The sequence below is a fragment of the Pongo abelii genome, chromosome 12, assembly GCF_028885655.2.
Source record: "Pongo abelii isolate AG06213 chromosome 12, NHGRI_mPonAbe1-v2.0_pri, whole genome shotgun sequence".
NCBI lineage: Eukaryota > Metazoa > Chordata > Mammalia > Primates > Hominidae > Pongo > Pongo abelii.
In genome coordinates, this window is record NC_071997.2 from 125072102 (window position 1) to 125094844 (window position 22743).

Genomic DNA, 22743 nt, shown 5'->3' on the forward strand with positions numbered 1-22743 from the left:
GTATACTGTTAGTAATGTATTAAATTTTATGTCTATATATACTGGCTCCTTAAAGGAATGCAATACATGTCTTTAACTCATTGCAATCTAATAATTAGTGACTTAATTTTTGTAACACGTAATAACTTTGCACATATATTTCTATGCCCTTGTCCTCTCTCTGATGGTCTCAGGGTCTGGCTGGATCTCTTTACTCTCCTGAGGCCCCCACCCCTGCTTAGTGGCCTTCCCACACTGCTGACGTCTCCAGGGGTGCAATTTCTCCCACCCCTCCCGTCTCAGGCTGGAAGGGTTGGCAGCTCTAGGATGTTACTAGCCCAGGAAATTAGACTGTTCTTGTGCTCACCCTACACCTTGCCTGCTTCTTTATAAACAATCCCTTTACTGAACTATACTAAAATTATCTCATTTGGGTGTGCCATCTACTTTCTGCAGAAATTTTGACTGTTACAGAGGCATATTTTTTGTATTTTCAAAGGCTGTTAAGAATTATAGCCTAGGGATTATAACTTTGAAGACTGTTTTCAATAAACTTTCTTGAAGCATAACTTACATGCAATAAAATTCATTAATTTTTAAGTGTACAATTTGATTAGTTTTGATACATGTAAATAGCCCTGTAACAAATAACACAATAAAAATGTAGAGTATTTGTATCAAGATGTTCTGAAATTTTCCAATTCCCCTTTGCAGTCCAATCCCTCACTCCACACCCTGGTCCCTAGAGACCCTTGTTCTGGTTTCTGAGGTTTTATCAGTGTTCTGACTTCAGCTGGCATGTCCTCTGCAAGACGTCCCAGCCTCATGGAAGTGATTAAGCGTACAATCTTTTAAACAGAAAGACCTTGCCTGCCTCAGAAGTGCTTGGGATATTTGAACTCATTTCAAAGTGAGGCTCTGTGAGTAATAGGATGCTGTCCGCTGCCTGAAAGGCAAGGAGGCAGGAAGACAATCAAAATGAAAGATCGGCATTGCCTGGACACAGATTTCACTCTGAGATGGAGTTCCGAGGGGAGTCATGGAAAGGTTGGTCCTTGACAGTTCAGAAGAAAGGAATGGGCTCTGGCTTCCAACAAATGCCGAGTTCAAATCCTGGCTCTCCCACTAACCAGCCTGATGTTTCAATTCTGTAGACTTCTACTAGTATCTTTTTCTCTCTAAAATAGAAATAATCATACATAGCTTATGTATTATTGTGAAAATTAAAGTGTATTATTGTAGAGAATGAGCCCAGAACAGTATAACAATATATTTGTACAGTACATATGATATGTAAAGTACATAGGCTTATCAGTTAATATTATTATAATCATTACTATCTATGTTCTCAAAAAGTTTACCAGGATATACAATTTGTAAGACCTTTATGGTTCTTGACATTAGTCTTAGCTTTTCTCAGTCTAAGAGTTTGCTTTGTTTGATGTAAAAATCCCAGTACTAATTTCTAGAAATTTGAACAAGGCTGACAAAATTTTGAAGTTTACTATTGTTTTGAGGCCTGGTGTGAAATGCTGGCTTGGCTGCTCCCTAGCTGTGATGGGAGGGGTGGGATTATCCCTGCCCTCTGCTTTGTTCCTTCCTCCTTAAAATGATCTGGTTGGGCTGAGTGATTTCTACTGTCTGTGCCAGGTCTAGAATATGAGGACTCGGTTTCAAAACAGGAATGTGATCTCTAAGGAAAAATGCTTTGGGTGTCTCCAAACCTGATTTGGACAGAGCATGCAGAGCAGCTTGATGCAACTGTATTCCTGGTGTTCAGTGGGCTCTTCCTGCTGAACCTAAGCAGAAAGAGTCAGGACAAGTTGGGTTGGATAACACTATATTATCCTGTCATTAAAATGTCAAGATGTGAGAAGGCATTCTCTGTCTTCCCAAATAAATACAGCAAACCTTCTGGATTTCTCATAGGCACATTTCTCCTTTAATAATGCGAGTGAACAAAGTGATTATTGATGCTCACAGGTGTCAGTGCTCAGACACAAAGAGGTATTAGCCAGGGCCTCAACAGGGAGCTCTTTCCTACAACTTTATACATGGAAAGTTAATGCCACATAGGAATAAAGCTGGGAAACTTAAATACTACAGTGGGATTTAGCATTCAGGTTTCAGAGGCTATCCTAATTTCATTCTTCAGAAAATTATTCTCCTGAGTTTCTCAAAAGAAGATACTCTAGTATATATTTTGGCAATAGTAAGAAGCTTATTTTAATGTAGCCAGCTTCTCTACTAGCTTATGTTTAAATGATCTATCCCAGTTGCCACAACTCTTGAGTTAGGTACTATTATCCTCATCTTACACGGGAGGAAACTGAAGATCCATCGCTTGGCCAATGCCATGGTGTAGACAGTGAGTGAGCTGGGATTTGGTCTGAGCTGTGTGATGTCCACACCCAGGCAGGATCTTTCTCCTGGACCTTAAAGAGCCTTTCATCATCTTATTCGGCCAGTGAGCCAGAAACATCAGTGTTGGTATTAGAGCAATGCTTTTGTGCTCAGCAATTATTAAAATGCAAAGAGGTAGAGAGAGCCAAGAAAACGAAAGCAGAGACAGCTTTACCTGTGGGAAGAACGGGCTTTGAGATGAGCACTGTGAAGGTGTGCATGGACATCCCTGATAGCTCAGTTACATTTCCATGATATGGTGAAGAAGACGTGTAGACCACAGCAACAAATATGGCTGTTCCTACTGTGCCCCGTCCACACTCTGCAGAAAGAGAACTCCCCAGCACCCCAAACTGGAGGGCCTTCGGTTTTTATTTCCCTTCCTTTTTTTCAAGAAAGTGTGCTTTACCAAGCTCAAAAACATATCCTAGCCAGACAACAGCCTCCTTTGCAGGTGAAGTAAGGAGAATTTAGGGTGTCTAAGCCAGAAAACCAGCACCCGTTTGAACCCCGGACATGCATATTAAAGAGTTATGCAGCAATGATGGTTTTGTGTAATCAACAGTGTGTTAGTAAATGTTTAACAACTGTCTCTTGTGGGAGGTAGTAGGGGAACCCTGACTTTGTAGCATTTGCTGATTTCCATGCTATAAACCTCCTGCTTTGGCTGATGTCAGCCTATCAAGGTGATGTCACTGAACAGGTAGTTAGGAAGAGATGCTCAGAAAAATACTGTTATGTGGTATTTACACCATACAGATGTAATGGAAGTAAATAACCTTCATGAAAACATAGCTGGTGGTATACAAGCAAGATACCTAAAGCAAAGAACATGCACATTTCTATGCGACATGGTTTTCAGTGTGTTATCCCAGGTCAGTGACACCAGCATCACCTGAGAGCTTGTTGAAGATGCAAATTCTCGTGTGCATCCGCAACTACTGAATCTACAACTTTGGTGGAATGAGACTCAAAATCTGTGTTAATAAGCCCCCCTATGATTCTGCAGCATACTGAAGTTTGGAAACAACAGATACAGAAGCTCAGATGAGTTCTAGAAACAATATTTTGAGAAACATTGTGGTGTAATAGAAAGCAAAACTTGTCTTTCAGACATTTGTTTTAACAGTCTTGTGTATGGGAGAAAAAAGAGGAAAAGGCAGTTAAAAAAAAGGGAAAATGTTCCATCCATGTCCCTACAAAGGACACGATCTCATTCCTTTTTATGGCTGCATAATATTCCATGGTGTATTTGTACCACATTTTCTTTATCCAGTCTATCATTGTGGGCATTTGAGTTGATTCTATGACATTGCTATTGTGAATAGTGCTGCAGTGAACATACACATGCCTGTATCTTTGTAACAGAATGATTTATATTCCTTTGGGTATATACCCAGTAATGGGATTGCTGGGTCAAATGCTATTTCTGGTTCTAGATCTTTGAGGAATCTCCACACTGTCTTCCACAATGGTTGAACTAGTTTACATTCCTACCAACAGTGTAAAAGTATTCTTATTTCTCCTCAACCTCACCAACATCTGTTGTTTCTTAGGAGCATTAGGAAATATAGCTAATGCATTGTAGGCTTAATACCTAGATGATGGGTTGATAGGTGCAGCAAACCACCATGGCACATGTTTATTTATGTAACAAATCTGCACATCCTGTACATGTACCCCGGAACTTAAAATAAAAATAAAATTTTAATTAAAAAGAAAAGAAAAAGAAAAAATCTACATATCACTTCCCAATGGCCTCAAAATTCCCCCAGAATCAGAGCTGTAGAACACCATGATTATCAACCTTATTTTTTATTATATTAGTAATGAACAAACACACTCATTTTATTGAAAACTATTCAAATATCACTTCTAAGTGCACATTCTTCTTTTCCCTTTGACCACAGTCTGAATCCCAACAAAGTCTCTGAGATAACCTTTGCTACCCATTAGGGCAGGGGTCCCCAAGCCCCAGGCCACAGAGCAGTACCCGTCTGTGGCCTGTTAGGATCTGGGCCGCCCAGCAGGAGGAACTGGGCCACCCAGCAGGAAGTGAGCAGCTAGTAAGCATTACTGCCTGAGCTCTGCCTCCTGTCAGTTCAGTGGCAGCATTAGATTCTCATAGGAGTGCAAACCGCATTGTGAACTGTGCACACAAGGGATCTAGGTTGCACACTCCTTATGAGAATCTAATGACTGATGATCTGTCACTGTCTCCCATCACCCCCAGATGGGACCATCTAGTTGCAGGAAAACAAGCTCAGGACTTCCACTGATTCTACATTATGGTGAGTTGTATAATAATTTCATTACATATTACAGTATGATAATAATAGGAATAAAGTGCACAATAAATGCAATGTGCTTGAATCATCCCAAAACCATCCCCCAACCCCAGTCTGAAACCATCCCCCCAACCCAATCCACGAAAAAATTGTTTTCCACAAAATCAGTTCCTGGTGCCAAAAAGGTTGGGGACCACCGCATTCGAGTACATCCTTACTATGTCCTATGCATGCGTGTGTCTCTAAATAAATATGATAATGATGTTGTTATTTTACAATAAACGGCATCATTTTCTTTATTTCTGCAGTTTCATTTTTATTTCTGACTTGAAAGGATACATGTATATTCACCACAATCTCTATGTATGGAATGTTGTCCTACAGTTAGATGTTTCTCCCCTGTTAGACACTGAGGCACAGACAGCTTAGAGTTCACCAAAGGTTACTTCCCTTGGCCATGGACACATTTCCCAGCATGCTTTGCAGCTGGATGGAGGTGACTGAATTCTAGCCAGTGGAGACCTTGTAGATGCTGCTTCTGGGCCTGGCCCCTTTACACCCCCTTGGGCTTTTGTTGCATGGTCTTTCCTCTCCCCCAGCCGGATATAGACTCGGAAAACTCCACAGGTTGGCTGAGCCCTAAAATAAAAGGAACCAAACAAAAAAAGCAGGAGTGCAGCCCATTGACCAAACATCTATCAGGACAGTCACTGAGCAAGAAGTGAACTGTCTGTTGAGTCATTACCATGTGGTTTCATTTATTATAGCAGTTAGCCTATTCTACGTAAGGCCAATACTTAGGTTGTTTACAAGTCTTCGCTAAACAAATAACTGCAGGCTGGGCGCGGTGGCTCATGCCTGTAATCCCAGCACTTTGGGAGGCCGAGGCTGGCGGATCACGAGGTCAGGAGATTGAGACCATCCTGGCTAACACAGTGAAACCCTGTCTGTACTAAAAGTACAGAACATTAGCCAGGCGTGGTGGCGGGTGCCTGTAGTCCTAGCTACACCTAGGCTGAGGCAGGAGAACGGTGTGAACCCAGGAGGCGGAGTTTGCAGTGAGCTGAGATGGCACCACTGCACTCCACCCTGGGCAACGGGGCAAGACTCCATCTCAAAAAACAAAACAAAACAAAACAAAATAATGCAAAGATAGCCTTGTGCTGGCTATCTTTGCATTAACATTTTAATGCAATCTACCTGAAAGTTCTCCAAAGACCACTTATTTACATTCCCACCAGTACTGTGTGAGAGTAACAGCAGTTTTTTCATTCTAGTCAACCTTAAATATGCCAATCCTTTGACACTGTCAATTTTATGGATCTAAAAATGCTTTTTAGATTGGATTTATATGTAAATTTTCTGTTTACTTCTTACATGGGTTCTTTTTCCATATATTTTGTAACCTTTTGTGTGCCTTTTTTCTTTTCTTCTTTTTTTTGGACAATTGCCTATTCATTCATTTTGCCCATTTTTTTCTGTTGAGTCCTTCATATATTTTGTATTAATAATCAAGATTTCTTTTTATTTTATCTTCCTCCTCTCTCCTTTGTACTTAAATATTTCATGACATCTTTAGTCATATAAAAATTCTACCTTTTAATGTAGAGAAAGGAATTATTTATTACTCTATAGACATTGTCTTATTGTTTCAATTATGACTTTCTTTTCTAAACTAACATAATAAACATGTTTTTAATATTTGTCTGTTTTTATATCTGTCGAATGTTTCTATAGTTCTAATTTACTTATTTGATTTCTTACAAACAACTTTTTTGTGAATGGTACAATGTAGAAATATAACTCAAGACTGTTTTCTGAATTAATAATTACTTTTTTTAAACATCATTTCTAGAATAGCTTCTACTTTCCCTATAGCTTATCACCTATGTAAAACCTGTGGAGTACTCTGGAATCTGTCATGACCATTGACCTATTTTTTATTAATGTGCTATTACTATACTCTTTTAAATGCTATGGAAAAACATTTCAACTTGACTTTTGTGGAAACATGTTTGGAATTGAGAATTGAATTATATTCATTTTATTTTCTTTGTACAATGTAAAAACAAACAAAAAAAACCAACAGCAACAACTTTCACTCTTACTGCCAAAACTGGTTCTAATAAGTCAATCCTCTTTTTGAAATTTAAACCTTTTGAATAAATTATTGATGTTTGATTTTAGCCCTGTTTATTCTCACATTCAATGGCAGGATAAAAAATGGGTAAGGAAATTTTTTTCACCCTCTCTCAGACACAGGACACCAGAAGCCTTGACTAGGTGTCTAGGGAGCATGAGGAACACTTACAACTCTATGAGAAGTTTTAGGTTCACCTAATTATACATGCTTTCCTGAATGGGCAAGTCCTGAAATTTCTTTCCTGACCATTTATCTTTAATTGATGATTTTCTAATAATCCAAAGCAACTTCCTTAGATACAGCACTTTCCTTGAACTTAAAGGGGATAGAAAGAAACAAGTGTGTGTGTAAGTCACACACATGAATTTTGACTGGATTGTTAAAAATGAATCTTAGGTCCTTAGAGAAACACCACCTGAAATTTGGTACATTATTTTTTAGGTAGAAAAGGAGAAAATGTGAGCGTCGATTATCAGAACACGCTGATCCTCTATTTCAGGGATGTTAAAGCCATGGCATTTGCTAAAATGATGCTCAATAGGCATTAGGTGTATAAACAGGATGACCATATTTCCCAGTCTACCCAGGAGAGTCACCATTTATATCTGCTGTCCTAGTGTTGGGATTTATAGCACCTCTCCACTCTCTTCTCCAAATGGTCTTATTTTGGATTATGAATCATGTGGTAACTGTGTGCATGAGGTTAGTAAGCATGTTTGTGCCCAGTCAGGGCTTGGAATTCCTCTGGGGTGAGGAAGTGCGGCCCCTCTCTTATGTTTAGAGGTGGTGTTTGAGGATTTATGAGTAAGAGCTGGACATATGCTCAGGGAAAATGCAAATACTGAGAAGACAAATCAATCATTCTTAATGAGTAGGGGTGTGTGTTTCTAAAGGAGATGCCTGGGGAGAGTGGAGTTGTTGGACTGCAGACATTTACCTTCAGGGAACCCTGCATTTGTACCAGGTTTGCAGGTACAAAGTGTCACATGGTCTGGACACTTTACAGTAGAAGGGCTGGGGCTTTGATATCACAGCAGCTGTGGTGAAATGGGAAAAGCACTGAATTTGAATACTAGATGTAGCTTGCTAGTTACATGACTTTAGGGTGCCATAAAGCCTTTTTGAGCCCTTTAGGGTGGGAAGAATAATACCACTGTATTAGTCAGTGTTCTCCAGAGAAACACACACACACACACGTATATGTATGTGTGTGTATATATATATGGAATTGGCTTGTGCAATTGGCAAACTGGAGGCTCAGGAGAGTTCAGTGGTATAGTTTTCATTAGAATCCAAAGGCCTGAGAACCAGGAGAGCCTTCTGATGTGAGTTCTAGTCCAAAAGCTGGCAGATTTGAGATCCATGGAGAGCCATTTTTTCAATTAGAATCTGAAAGCAGGAAAAAACCAACATCCTAATCAGCCACTTAGGCAGGGGAATTCCTTCTCACTCGGTTATTTGTTCAGGTCTTCAGTTGACTGATGAAGCCCACGTAATGTAGGGAGGACAGTCTTCTCTATCTAGTCTGCCAATTCATGTGTCAATCCCACCCCAAAACACCCTCACAGACACACCCAGAATAATGCTTAACCAAATGTCTGGGCATTCTGTGGCCCAGTGAAGTGGACACATAATATTAATCATTACAACCAGCTCACAGGATTTTTGTGTGAATTAAAATGTATAAATATGCGTGTGTAGATATATACTAATTTTACTTACTGAAATTGTATGTAAAGAAAAGGGAATCAAATATCATGGACTGAGGACAGTGCAATGACTTGAAGCTTCAAAGCCTGCTTTTATAGAAATTTGTGTAAGACTCTCTAGCAATTTTAATGTTGCTTCTCACTAAGTGTGCTCTCTGTGTGTGTCTAGGAGAAAAAGAGAGATCTTTGTTACCATGTCTAGTTGCTTTGAAGAAAATGAATTAGAATACCCAAGTTTGATCTTCATTTTTTTGTTTCTAAAAACACTTGCTGTCATAGAATTCAATTCCTTACTGTCTTGGTTTGAAAAATTCAACAAGCCTTAGACAGAACCCCATTGTTTGGTGCCTGGGGAGAGTGGGAAGCTGGATGCACAGACGGCTCTCCAAACAGGGAAGTCTGTGCAGAGCAAGTGCCTGTCCTCGAGGGTGATTCAGAGGGTCCTCCTTCAGGAGAGTAACAGAAGTGCCACTTATGTCACAGAAGACTACTGAAATTAAAAAGGGAAAAAGAATGTGCGTATAATCGAGTCCAAGGATTACTATATGCTGTTTCTTGTATGCCCACAAATGTGTCTGCTCAATGGGCACAATGAACAGCAATTGTCTTCTCCAAGCAATGAAAACCCAAGTAGCCATTGTCAGTGATGGTGGCATCCTACGGGCTCTCGGTTTGAAGAAGCTTATTGGTAATCGCATGACGTCTCCTCCCTGGGTCAAGCCTCGGAGACGTAGGCATCAGCACTCCTTCTGCATGCCCCCCGAACCCAAGCAGCAATGAGTGCTTGTAAAAGCCACTGTTTGGTGAGAAGGTGAGGACATGGAGCTCTAGCTTCAGTTTTCCCAAACTATCAAGCTGTGCATTTGATCTTGCACCAAACAATGGCAACTTAGATGACAAGCTGAGGCCTTAATCCCCCAAACCAAATGAAATTTCAATGGCCATAAAGGGGTTTCTTTTTTTATTCAGCAGATGTAAGATCAAGGCAAAGTTTTCCCCTGTTCCCTAAGCCCACTACAGCAATGGAATTTCCTTCTCACCTCTCCAGTGACAGAGAAAGGCCAACTTACAAAAGAAAAAAGTAACCCAATCAACCAGAAGCAGAGCCTTTCTTCCATCTATGTCATTTTTAAAGCAATCAAGCTACCATTTTCCACCTAAAAATGGGGCTCCATGAATGTTCTTGAAGTTGAGATTCTATCTCCTCTCCTGTTCTCTGATAATGGAATGCGGATGCAGATCCACAGAGAAGCTCTTTTGTTCTAGATCAGAGCTTTCCAACCTGAGTTCTTGAATGCGCATAGGTTTGTTGAGCTATTGATTCTCCTGTCCTCAGGGCAGAAATTCCTGAACCTGACCAGTATATTTTATAAATACCACTACTTTCTATGTGTACCATAACATGAAAACTTGGGGAAGCACTGTTCCTGCAAACACCTTCCAGCAGTTTTGTTCTTTGCCATCCTGTTCATCTCAGCTGCCACATCCAGGATTCATCAAAGTGCTGCTATCCTCACGTAGGTCAGAATTTCTCTGGAATATAAGAAAATCCTATAGCCGCCTGCATAGACACATTCTCCAAGCACACTCTGTTTTTTCTTTGTAACTACTATTCAAAGTTCAGACATGCGGAGTACAGGTCACGCCTTTGTGAATTAATGGCTCTTTGATGTTATGACCTAGAGTTATGAAATAAGTGAGGACCAAATATTACTTAAGTTTACCTACCAAGCCCACTCTGAAGTTAGCTGATTAGTTATGTTGGTTTATTTCCCTTCTCAATAATATGCTTAGCTACTACTGTGGTTTGGATATAGTTTGTTTGTCCCCACTAAATCTCATGTTGAAATTTGATCCCCAGTGTGGTGGGAGGTGTTGGCTCAGGGTAGTGAGTGAGTCCTGGCTCTCCTAAGACTGGATTGGTTCTTGAGAAACAAATTAATTCCCTGGATAGTGGGTTGTTATAAAGGCAGGAAGCCCATCAGGTGCGGTCTCTCTTTGCACTTGCATGTTCCCACTTCCCCTTTGAACTTCTCTGTCATACTTCAGTGCAGCACAAATGGCCGCACCAGAAGCCGAGCACATGCTGCTGCCATTCTTCTTGCACAGCCTGCAGAACCATGAGCTAAATAAACCTCTTTATGAACTAAATTACACAGCCTCAGGTATTTTTTTATAGCAACAAAAAATAAACTAAGATAGCTCTTGTCCATCCAAGTTCACAGGCAGTGTACAGGTTTGGGTGATGATGTTGCTTAAAAAATATAGCAACCCTGAAATTTGCAGCCACACTAGTGATGTGACAAAGCAAATCATTGACCAGTAGCACATCTCAAAAATGAAATATTCTCCAGCCTTTCCCACAGAGAAATCAGAGACCAAACATTTCAATTTCCTTTATCCTATTACCACAGACATTAGACCTGAGAGATGCAATGAAGCATATCCTGTCTTCTATTTATTTCTGCTTAACCCCAGTTGGAAGAGCATCTCTGAGTGCCAGGTTCAGGTCTGATTTCCTTCCTGAAATTGCAGACTGGGTCTTCCTCCACTGACACTGATACAGAGCCAACAGAACATTCCATAGAGTTAATAAGACACAGGCAACTCCAACTCCCAATTTGAAGAACTTAAGGCATCTGCAACTACACAGCTCACTGTCCACATTAGCAAGACTTTAGCCTTCGACTGTCTGTATTAATGTAATTTTTCTCTTCTAGGAAACCTTTGCCGAGATGATAAACTTACAAATAACTTTATGATATCTGGGTCTTCTCAAAAATGTATTTATCTGGAGAATAGACTTGTCAACTGAGTTCTTATCCCCATCTCAGGCAATAGATTACTTAACTAGTCTCAGTAAATAACTGTTTTCTCACCAAACAACGGCCTATTCTTGGAGACTTTCTTCAAAGTCTCCTTTTGCTGCACCCACTGGTCCCAAACTATAATGCATGCGCTTTACATAATCCCAATTAGCCCATTCCTAATAGCATGAAAAGACTTACCTTAAAACAGAAACTCAATCCTCGCCAAAACCATAGAACTCCCCTCAGATGCTATTTAGATGCTGTCATAATGGTTTAGTGGATTCCTTGCTGCAGCAAGCAGTAAACTCAGCTTTACTATATCAATGAGTTGTTTTGGTGCCCTTTTGGGGGAAGTTAGAAGTTAACAGCTCCTATCCACAAAATGTAGAAAATATAAACAGATGTCATATTCATATATTACCGTTATAGCAGTTTGCAAGCTAAATACTAATTTTCAGGTATATGTAATAATATTTCTCAGATAGACATGAAATTCCCAAAGCCTAATACATGAAATCAACAGGGGATTCTGATTAACATTGGAGAGCTCTGAGCCAACTAGGTGGATTCTGCTTCACTATGTCTGGGAAGGGAGTCAAACGTCTCCCATTCCAGCTATGCAGGTAGCTGATGCAGATGGTATTCAGGCAATATTGGAGAAACAGTAACCTAGACCTACATGGCTGTTTTCAGCTACAGACCATAGTGGAGAGTTAATATTATCTATTGTCAGAGTTCAGGCTGCTATAACAACATACCATAGACTGGGTATCTTATAAACACTGGAAATTTATTCTTCAGAGCTCTAGAGGCTGAGATGTCCAAAATCAGAGTGCCAGCATAGTGGGGTTCTGATGAAGACTCTCTTTTGAGTGGCAGACTGCCAACTACTCATTGTGCCCTCACATGGCCAAAAGAGGGCAGGGGAACTCTCTGGGGTCCCTTTATAAGGGCACTAATCCCTTTCATAAGGGCTATACCCTCAAGACCTAATTACCTCCCAATTACCTCCCAAAGGCCCCACCTTCTAATACCATCGCACTGAGGTTAAGACTTCAACACATGAATTTTGAGGGACACAAACATTCAGTCAGTTGCACTGGGGGGAAGATATAAAGAAAATATATATCTTCTTGTTTCAGCAAAATAAAGTGCCAGTAAGCCCAGGCTGGGCATACATAGATGAAGACCTACGAGCTTAAGTCAACTGAGAAAATGAATCCTTCATCAAATGGTTAACTAGGAAATCATGCTTCTATTTCCTATGTGTGGGAAGTAAGGGTGATGGGCTGGAAAACCACACCTGTAAAAACAATTTCCCCCTTGAGTGGCATCAAAAGTTCCCTTTTTAACTTAATTTAAGAAAAGTGCTACGGTGGGACAAATGTTTATTGAGGAATTTTTTTTGCCAATTCTTTAAAGCCTCTCACTTCTTATTCAGTTCACTCATTGATTCTGACATCTCCGATATTCCCATGCTGCATCAGCTCCAGTCTCTGACAGGGGACATCAGCTTCACTTTCTACCAGCATTCACAGCGGACAACATCCGTGTCTTGCATCCTGCGTAGCACTGGCTCCTGATCGTTGGTCATTTCTTCATTCTCCAACAGGAGATCAAGGCTCTGTTTGTCTGTCCCTTCTATCCCAGGGGCTTGCTTCCTGCACAGAAATGACTTGGACCATAGAGTTTTACTTAACATGGGCCATTTTCCTTTCGCTCCCACGTTTGTTACGGTGGATCTTTCACCTCAGCCCTTTTAGGCCATTATTTTCATTCTCATTCTCAGGTCTATGTGAGATGGGCAGGCAGGTTTATTCTTCAACCTCTGGGATTTCAGCCACACACATAGTGTATCCCTTACTGGAGAAGCATTCATTTGTTCTTCTAACAGCCTCCTTCATTTCTGTCATATAAGCCCATCAGGAGTCACTGTGATGATGCTGATGGGACCTGAGTCTGTCCGAAGCACCCTTTGCTGAAATGCAGCATGCCCACATTGCCTCTTTGGCAAGGTGACTCTGCACGGGAGGTTTTACGAACATAGTACCAGCAGCACACTGAAGCTCAGCTTATGCTGAGTGATACTTTGTTAACATTTGACATTTTGACTATGGGACTAGCTATTATTTATTCTTTTGTTATTTTCGGAGTCCATGTTTCCATACTATGCCTTCCCCATGGGATAAACCTTTTACCTGTATGTGGTAATCGCCATGTCAGATGGTTTTCTGGACCTTTGGAAACCCCTTCTTTTACCTTTGTGAATAGACCAGATTCCACAATTAGAGATACATTTCTTTGACTTAAAACAAATACTAATTGATATGATGGGTAAGACTTTCAGGTCACTTTTGTAAGGCAGTTTCCTTAGAAGCTGACCTTGATAGAGAACTCGTGCACAATAAATTTAATAAGAATGCACTCTCCAGGGAGATCACTAAGAAGAGGGGGCACCTGGGGAACCTGGAACTAAAATTTGGATCCGTCATCAAGGAGAAACTCATTTCTCCTGACTAGGACAATTTAATTGCCCTGACCCAGGGGACATCCTATGTGTTGTACTTGAACCATGCCCTTTAATAATAAAAGCCAATTTCACATTGTGCTGAGGACAGGCACTGGGCATACATTGCCTGGGGTTGCAAAGGATCCTTTAGGAATAACATGGCAGAGAATATTCTTTTTCATTATTCCATGCTTCTTCTGGTAACACAGCCAGTATGTGTCCTTGAAAAGGTGCATATATGTGTGCTGGAAATGAACATAGTCTCCTCTGAAATCTCTGAAATTACAGAACTTTATGAAGCCTATCACTTCTGATTGGTTGTAAAGCACCAGTTTGACCAATTATAATCCAGTAGAGTCTTTCAGTTGCAATTTTGCAAAGTCTTCTTACTGCAAAAGAGTTGAAGTCTTCTAAAGAATGTCTTCTTTACAATCTGTATTTATGATTGAGGAAATTATTGAATACGGCAACCCACTTAAGTTTTGTTATTTTTTTCACACCATTCCCTTTGCTAGGCACAATATTTATATTTATGATTTGCAAACCCATTTAACAGTTAAATATTTTGTCTTAACTATTCATCCTAATTAGGTTAGCATAATTGCAATACCTTGTATTGTTTTTGTCCTGTTTATGTGGATCTTATTACGATTTCCCTTTGATACATCTTGAAATTCTACAGGCATTTCTTCTGACTCAGAGTGGATCTCAATTATTGACTCTCTGCCATCCCAAATTTCATCATCTTATTTTATTTCTAATTTGCTTAGAAGTCACAGGACAGTAATGTTGTTAGATGTCTTATGTAAGACTCTGAATTTGAAAAGGATATCTCTTCTTACTTTTTCTTTCCAAACTATCTCCATAATTGTAAAAGAGAATGAAAACAACATGAATGAAACAGAATAATGTATAAGGGAACTTTGAGAATAAGTTGGTTATATAAAAATAGAAACAAAATCAAAACAAAAACGAAGAAGCAGCCCCCGGATTGACCTATTTTACCTTGAACAGTTCGATGCTCCACGTGGTGGATGCCCTTCCAAGTTCCTGAGTCAGTGACTTGATGAGTAGCCTAGTTGCCTCTAAGTTTCATTTTACCATGTGTTTTCCCAGGACCTATTTTAGAAATCACACCAAAATGCCTACCAACTCCCTCCCACCTCCCCCTGAGCCCTGTGATCTTATTTCGAACATTTTACAACATATATGTGCAGAGTTGGGCTTTATTACAGATCAGTGATACCAAGTAACAACAAAAAATAAAACCTGATATATCTTTTAAAAACCAGATGATATGAGAGTATAATTTATTAATTTAATAAATATTACTTAAGTTCTTATAATGAGCCAGGCACTGCATTAGGTTTAGGTTTAATGGGAACCAAAACAAACACCTTCCCCACCCCCATGGAACTCCTGGGGTGGGTAGATATTCATATTTCCAGATGCATAAGACGTCCAAACAAAATGACTGTAATTCCTGGTGAGCTTATAAAACAGATAGGCTTATCAGGGAATGACATTCAGAGGAAGTTGTGCTTGGGCTAAGATTCTTAGGTGATAACCAAGTAGAGCACAATGGAACCATGTAGGTAACATTCCAAGAATGGAGAGTAGCCTGTCCAATAATAAGGGCAGAAAAAAAACACAGATTTTCAAGGAATGGAAACCAGTGTGGTGCAGCTGAGCACAAGGAGCAAGAGAAATCACAGGAGGAGACGTAGGGAGAGGCCAGGAAATGGACAATGTTCTCGGTCACATGTTAGCAATGCTAGACTTTATTCTAAGAGATGGGAAACTGTTGATGTTTCCCATATCATCAACTGTGCACTTAAAATGGATACTTCACTTGCTCTAGTGTGGAGAACTAAATGGACACACACAGCATACGTTCAGGGAGGCTAGTAGAAAACTGTAGCCATAGCTGGAAGGTGACATAGCTTAGACTAAGGTTTTGTAGAGGGCATGGAAAGAAACATGGACTTGAGAAGTGGTTTGGAGGTAAACTTGATAGACCTTTCTGAGAAATTATGTATGGGAGAGAGAGGAAAGTCAAAATGCCCTCTAGGTTTCTGCCTTGTGCAACACTTAGAGATTGAGAACACTAAAAATAACAGATTTGGAGGAAAATAATAATTTTGGTTTTGAAGTTAAAATTGTGACGCCTTTGAAACATCCAAGTGAGCATACTGAGAAATAGTTGGATTTAAGATGTGAAGCTAGAAATTAGATCTTGTCTAGAAATATAAAATCAGAAGTAATTTGCATACATATGGTATGACTAGATGGCAACTGAGAGTAGATGGGATTATATGAGAAGAAAGAAGCTTAAGAAGAAAAGAGAGCCCAAGACTGAGCTTTAAGAACATTAATACTTAAATGGCAGAAGAGAACTGAATAAACATGCAAAGGCAATACAGGAGAAAAGGACCACCCATAGATAAATGAGCAAAAGACATGAATGGCATTTCATAGAACAGAAAAAGCAAATAGGCAATAAAAGCATGAAAATATGCCCACTCTTATGAGTAATCAAGAAAATACAAAGTAAAATAACAATGAGATATCACCATTTTACAAGACAAATTAAAAAGTAATAAAACCAAGTATTGGGGAGTATGTGCAGCAATGAGGATACTTTTTGTTTCTTTGTTTGTTTCAAGACAGAGTCTCACTCTGCCGCCCAAGCTGGTGTGTGGTGGCGTGATCTCCTTGGGTCACTGCAACCTCTGTCTCCTGAGTTCAAGCGATTCTCCTGCCTCAGCCTCCTGAGTAGCTGGAACTGCAGGTGCCCGCCATCACACCCTGCTAATTTTTATATTTTTAGTGGAAACGGGGTTTCTCCATGTTGGACAGGCAAGTCATGGATTCCTGACCTTAAGTAATCCACCCACCTCAGCCTCCCAAAACGCTGGGATTACAGGCATGAGCCGCTGTGCCCGACTACAATGAGGATTCTTAAACAATGCTGGGAAAGGTACAAAATATCTATGAGAGTGTGGAGAAGCAGTTTGGCACTGTCTTGCAAATTTGAAGATGCACATATGCTATAGCCCAGCAACTTTGCTTCCTAGCATATCCCCAGTGCATACCAGTGCGCGTGAGCAAGAATGTCATGGCAGCATTATTTCTAATAGCCAAAAATTGTAAACCATGCAAAGGTCCAATGACAGGACAATAGAGAAATATATCATTATATACTTACACAATGTGTCCATAGAATGAAAAACTCAGCTGCAAAAATGAATTACTTGTATTGATAACATTATCATGGCCAAATCACAAACACGGCATTGTATGTAAATACAAGACACAGAAGAAGACATCCATACAGTATGATAACCATTCATATAAAATTCTAACACACAACACTAAATTATTTAGGGAAATAATAAGACTAGAATGAATGCAGGAGAATAATTGTAAAATATTCAAAGTGATACTTATCTTTGGTACTGAGGTTGAGGTTTTGCATTGGGAATGATCACATGTGGCCTCCAAAGCTTGGGTAAAAGTGCTTTTACTATGCTGGGTGACATGCTTATATTTTTTATATCCATGTACACTTTCTTTATATTCTTTTATATGCATAGTATCCACAAAATAAAATAAAAACTTAATTAGGAATCAAATCAGAAGTAAAAAGTAAACGAGGCACAACTCACATTTAGAAGGCAGTGTACTTTGGGATGGTGCAAAGTTCTGTGGGGTGACCAGGCGAAAGATGGCAAATATGCAGATGAGGTGAAGACCACTGACATTATGGAGGTCAAGAATTCAGCAGGTCCATATATTTGGGTAGTCAACAAGGTGAGTATAGACAGCAACCAGGACGGTCTGAGGCATCGACAGCATGGGGAACTGAGAAGGCATTGGGGTCTCTTTGCATGTAGGGGTCTACACATTGGATGCTGTTGGGAACAGCACTGGGGAAAGCCTTCACTCATTTTCAGTCACTCCTTTTTCTTCCAGATGAGAGTCCCAAAGCTGTAAGAGAGAAAACTACTTGAGCAGAGGCCCCGGCTGGGCTGGTGGCCCCAAGGCTGACTGCGGTGTGTGCTCCTCCCTCAGGACGCCATTGCCTTGCTTGACATCTCCTGGGCAAGTCTCCACAGAACCTCTTATCAAACTCCAAAGTCATCTTCTTCCACACGTATGTTCTAGTTTGAGTGGAAATGACAATAACCACGTTTGCATAACCTACTGATTATGCCCAATGGATGGCAACAGCTTTGTGTTGAGTGGCTCGTGTGTGCTAATTCTAATTATTCCCCATGATTTTTCTATACAGTAGTTAGTTTCCAGACTGATGATGGGAAGACTGCTCAGTGCAGATGGGAAATGCTTATTATGCTAATTGAGTTCTGCGTTGTTAGTGGAAATTATTAACTGGAGATGTTAGCAATACCTCTGGTAGAATTAAGGGGGTGACAAAGGAAAAGGCCAAGATAAATTGCACCATGTCTGTAGGATGGGCTGGGCCAGGGTTCCAAGTTCAAAGGAAGAAAATAGAGATTTTGTTTGTTAAAAATTTTAATTTAAAGGGTATCATATTTTTACAGTAAAATTTACTGGAAAAAATGAGATAAAATGATAGGGAAATGGTTTCTGTTTATTTACTAATTCTAAATATGATAATTGCATTAAAATATAGTATTTTAACAAGAAGACACTTAGGAAATGTCAAGAAGAATAAAAGAGCAATGAATCCAACGGAAACTCCAATATAACATCCACATAGTTAGACAGGAACACTGAACAAAAAAAGAAGAAAAGAAGTCAGATAGGAGAAAAGTCTCTAACAACATGTACAGAGGACAGTTGTTGAAACTAGTTGAAAAAATAACTTTAACTCTTACCAATACTCATTAAAGCTAGAAATTGATTATTTTTCTAGAAAAATATAGATTAAAAATTGATTCAAGCAGGTAAATAATTTGAATGTACCAATAAACATGGAAGGCCTTAAAAAATTCAAAGAATTCACTTTAATGAGTGTCCTGAAATGAGACAGTTCTAAAATTATGTTTTTTCATGCATTTATGTTTTAGGTAAATCTGGTGTTTCATAGCATATTCCATAGAATATGGTGGTGAGTAGGGAAACAAAAAGAAATTTTATTTTATTTAATTATGAAGATAGCATAACCCTTATACTAAAATCTGAAAAATAAATTATAGAAAAATTATAGATCATCTTAATTTGATATGCTAATATCTATAATGAAATTAAACAACAAGGTATAAATATCTGTAATGAAATTGAACAGTAGAATATATAAAATATTAAAACCAGAAAGGGCTTATAACTCAGGAATTAAGTAATCCTTCTCTATTAAGTAACGTATAGCTATTTCACAATATACATTTCAAGAAAGATAACATATATTTAAAAATATGGTAGGTGCTAAAAATACTTGCTAAATCTTCATTTCTGTTTAAAATGTAGTGTTACATAGTAGAATGGTAGCCTCTCAAAACATATGTCCACATCCTATTCCCTGGAACCTGCAACCTTACTTGGAAACAGACCGTTTGCAGATGTAAACAAGTTAAAGACCTCGAGATGAGATCATCTGTATTATTTCAGCCTTATTTTACCCAGCCCCTATTCAAGATGGAGTTGCTCTGGTTCAAACACTTCTGACAATTTCCATAATTTCTCTAGGTGCAGAGGCCTGCTCATCTTTTCTACTACAGAGGAGGTTCAGGTACCTGTCTACAAGCAAAACTGTTGTCTCACTCAGAGAGAGTAACTAAATATTTGCCTCCAAAAATTTTTATCTCTCTGCCCCAGAACTGATCTCTTGCAACAGTAATTTATAAGAGATATTCCATCTCCAACCCACTGGAAGTTAGTCTTGCCCTAAGAGTTGTAAATCCAATGACAAGCATATTATAAGAGACACACAGAGGAAAGGTAGGCACAATAGTAGGAAGCAACTGACCAGAGAGGCAGAGATTGGAGTGATGCAGCCATAAGCCAAAGGCCAGCTGGAGCTGCCAGAAGCTGGAAGAGGCAAAGGAAGAAAGTATCTGCTGCTTTGGAGGCACTAAAAGGACACCTTGATTTTGGACTTCCCGCCTCTAGAATATGAAAGAACACATTTCTGTTATTTTAAACCACCAGTTGGTGGTAAGTTTTTACATCAGTCTCAGAAAACTAATTTAAAAACTTTAAAGTATCAATAGATGGATACTTATGTATTATGACGAAAAGTATCTATCTGCCAACGCTGGACTCTGTAAGTGCTCAAAATATAACTGCAACTTATCCTGGATAGAGCAAAGGATTTGATTGCTAAATCTTTTGGACCAATCATGAGTTTATGACAGTGGACAAGTTTGCTTGTAGGTAAACCTCAATTTCTTCATCTCTAAAACATGGTTAACAAAACACCATTCACAGAGAGTAATTATTACAACTTGACATAATGCATTAAAAAGTTTACACAGTTCCCAGCATATAATAAGCACGTGATAAATATATTCCAGACACACAAGGACATGGTACCTGGGGCCACGCTGATTGATATCTGGCAGCTTCTAACTTCGTTATGTGGTTCAGTAAGACAAGCGCTATTGTACAAAAGTAAAGCTAACAAAAAAGCTTAAACCAAAGTTTATTTTTTTCTTTATATGACTCAAAAAGAAATAACATCAAAGAAAAATCAGTTACAATTACAAAATGACTAAACTACAAGAAAAGTGTAAGGACCTTTTGTATCGGCTATGAATGAGAACATACTTTCCCAAATGCTGTCTTTAAAAGCTGTGAATACAAGAGAAAAGCACTGCCGTACACCCAGGTGCTCTCTGTGGGCGTGCTCTGCAGATGACTTGGGGTTAGGAAAGTGAGTTTCTAGAATTCTTGGCTTGTGCATCTGAGAGGTACTTTCCTCGGCTTGTTTGTTTTGCGTGAAGAGTTGCTAGGAATGATTCAGAATGTACATGTTTGTGTAGTGAAAGTCCTGAGGTTCTGGCATCCAGTGGGGGTCCTGGCCCCTGTAGAAAGTCTTCTTTCTCACGTGGGAGCTGGCTGCTCCCCGGAAGTAGGTATAAAAGACAGCATTCCTCTCATTCCCAACCAAACAGGTCTCTCACAGAGAGGGAAATAAATGTCCCACTGGCCTATGTGGAAAAGGGCCTATTTCCATTCCCCAGGCACTTCTACAACTGCCTGATGTCTGGAAGAGCCTTAGGGATTGGTGAAAATACAACTGATTTTCTAGTAGAAATATAGCTTCTCTCCAGAAGGTCTATTCCACCTGAGCAAGAAGCTGGTTCTTTAGGCTGAGGAGATGGTATGGAGACTGTCTTAGTCTGTTTTGTGCTGCTATAACAAAATACCAGAGACTGAATAATTTGTAAATAACAGAAACGTATTCCTCACAGTTCTGGAGGCTGGGAGGTCGAAGACCAAGTTGCCAGTAGATTTGATGTCTGGTGAGGGCTACTCTCCGTTTCTAAGGTGGCACCTTGTTACTTCATCTTCCAGAAGATACAAAGGATGTGTCCTCACATGACAGAAGGCTAAGTGAGCTGAAAGCTGCTTGAAGTCTCTTCTATAAAGGCCTCAATTCCATTCTTAAGAGAGGGGCCCTCATAGCTTGATCACCTCTTAAAGGTCTCATCTCTTAATACCACCACATTAGCCATTAAAATTCAACACCTGAAGTTGGAGGGGACCCATTCAAACCATAGCAGGGATTGCCTCTCCTGTCCTCCCACTCATCAGTGAAAGGACGCCTCTGTCCCTCTCTCCTATTTCTGGACCTATTAGATTTAAGGACATTTAGAAAGGGAGAAATGGCTGAGGAAGTTAAAAAAAATGGTTTGATAAACTATGGAATAAAAATAATCTCCATAGAATTTAATTGGTACTTTTTACTTGAGGGAAATCCACATGGCCCCAGTTAGCATGATTATTTTTGGTCATGCTTACATCTATGCTTGCAAGAATATTAATTTTTTATTTGGCTGAGAAGCCATGAAATGTCTATCTTTATGTTTCCCGTTTGGTTATTCATCCTATGCATTAGGCAAAACACAAAGAAACCTAAAGACACCAGTAGATGGTCCAAGTGGGGAGGCAAACACTGGCAACTGACATATCTTGCTATGTGTAAAAAACTATGCTCACGTTGCTCTGTTTTATTCCACAGGTTGTGCTATTAGAGATTAGAGAAGTTAATGTAAGTGCAGCTTCCTCACAGAAAATGCAGGACACACAAGGGCTGCTTTCAGCATTCTGCTTGATTGTGCACAGCCTAGATGCAGAGCACTCAGGAGCACACAGGAGGGTAATAAAAATCATACCCACCATGCTTTCTGGTTTGCAAAAGCCCTTTGGGAATGTCATCTCACCTGCTTGAATGCAGTGCTAGCTCTCGCTACCTCTGCTTCTCACAGTGGGGTTCTCCTTCCAGATCCTGGTGTCCAGGAGAAACCTAGACATGGTCTTTATCACATTCAGACACTTCTCCATCTGCATGAGCAAGTACAGGATAAGGTGTTATGTTTTACTATCTTTGTACTGTCAGGGATGCAGATGGATAAGTGGTATTTTGGCACTAATTTGCAAAGCTAAAGGCCCCAGCTCCTAGTTACAAAGAATTTTTTTGCTTCTCTTTAGTGGTTTCCATAGCAGTGTGCTTCTCCCCACAGAACACGCTCTGGAAGAATTAGCACAAGAGTTTTGGAGATGATACTACTTGTTTCATTTTAGAGTGCTTACCCTTTGACAATAGCTGCGTTCTTTGCTACATCTGAGGTTCATGATATTTTTATACCAACTCAAGAGCTCAATTTAAAATACTGTCCAAAATAACATCTCATCCAAACTTGGAAATCTTGGGGAAAAAAAACCAACCATTATGAAACTTTTAATCCACTCTATA

The 22743-nt window shown here is 39.6% G+C and overlaps 1 long non-coding RNA gene across 1 annotated transcript; it reads left to right on the forward strand.

Annotated features, from left to right (window-relative positions):
• The first annotated feature begins 881 nt into the window (after window positions 1–881).
• On the forward strand, window positions 882–22492 carry LOC134759671 (uncharacterized). The gene is made up of 3 exons (XR_010136228.1): window positions 882–1026; window positions 17817–17997; window positions 19512–22492. It is a non-coding gene; the product is annotated as an uncharacterized LOC134759671 (long non-coding RNA).
• Window positions 22493–22743: the final 251 nt, after the last annotated feature.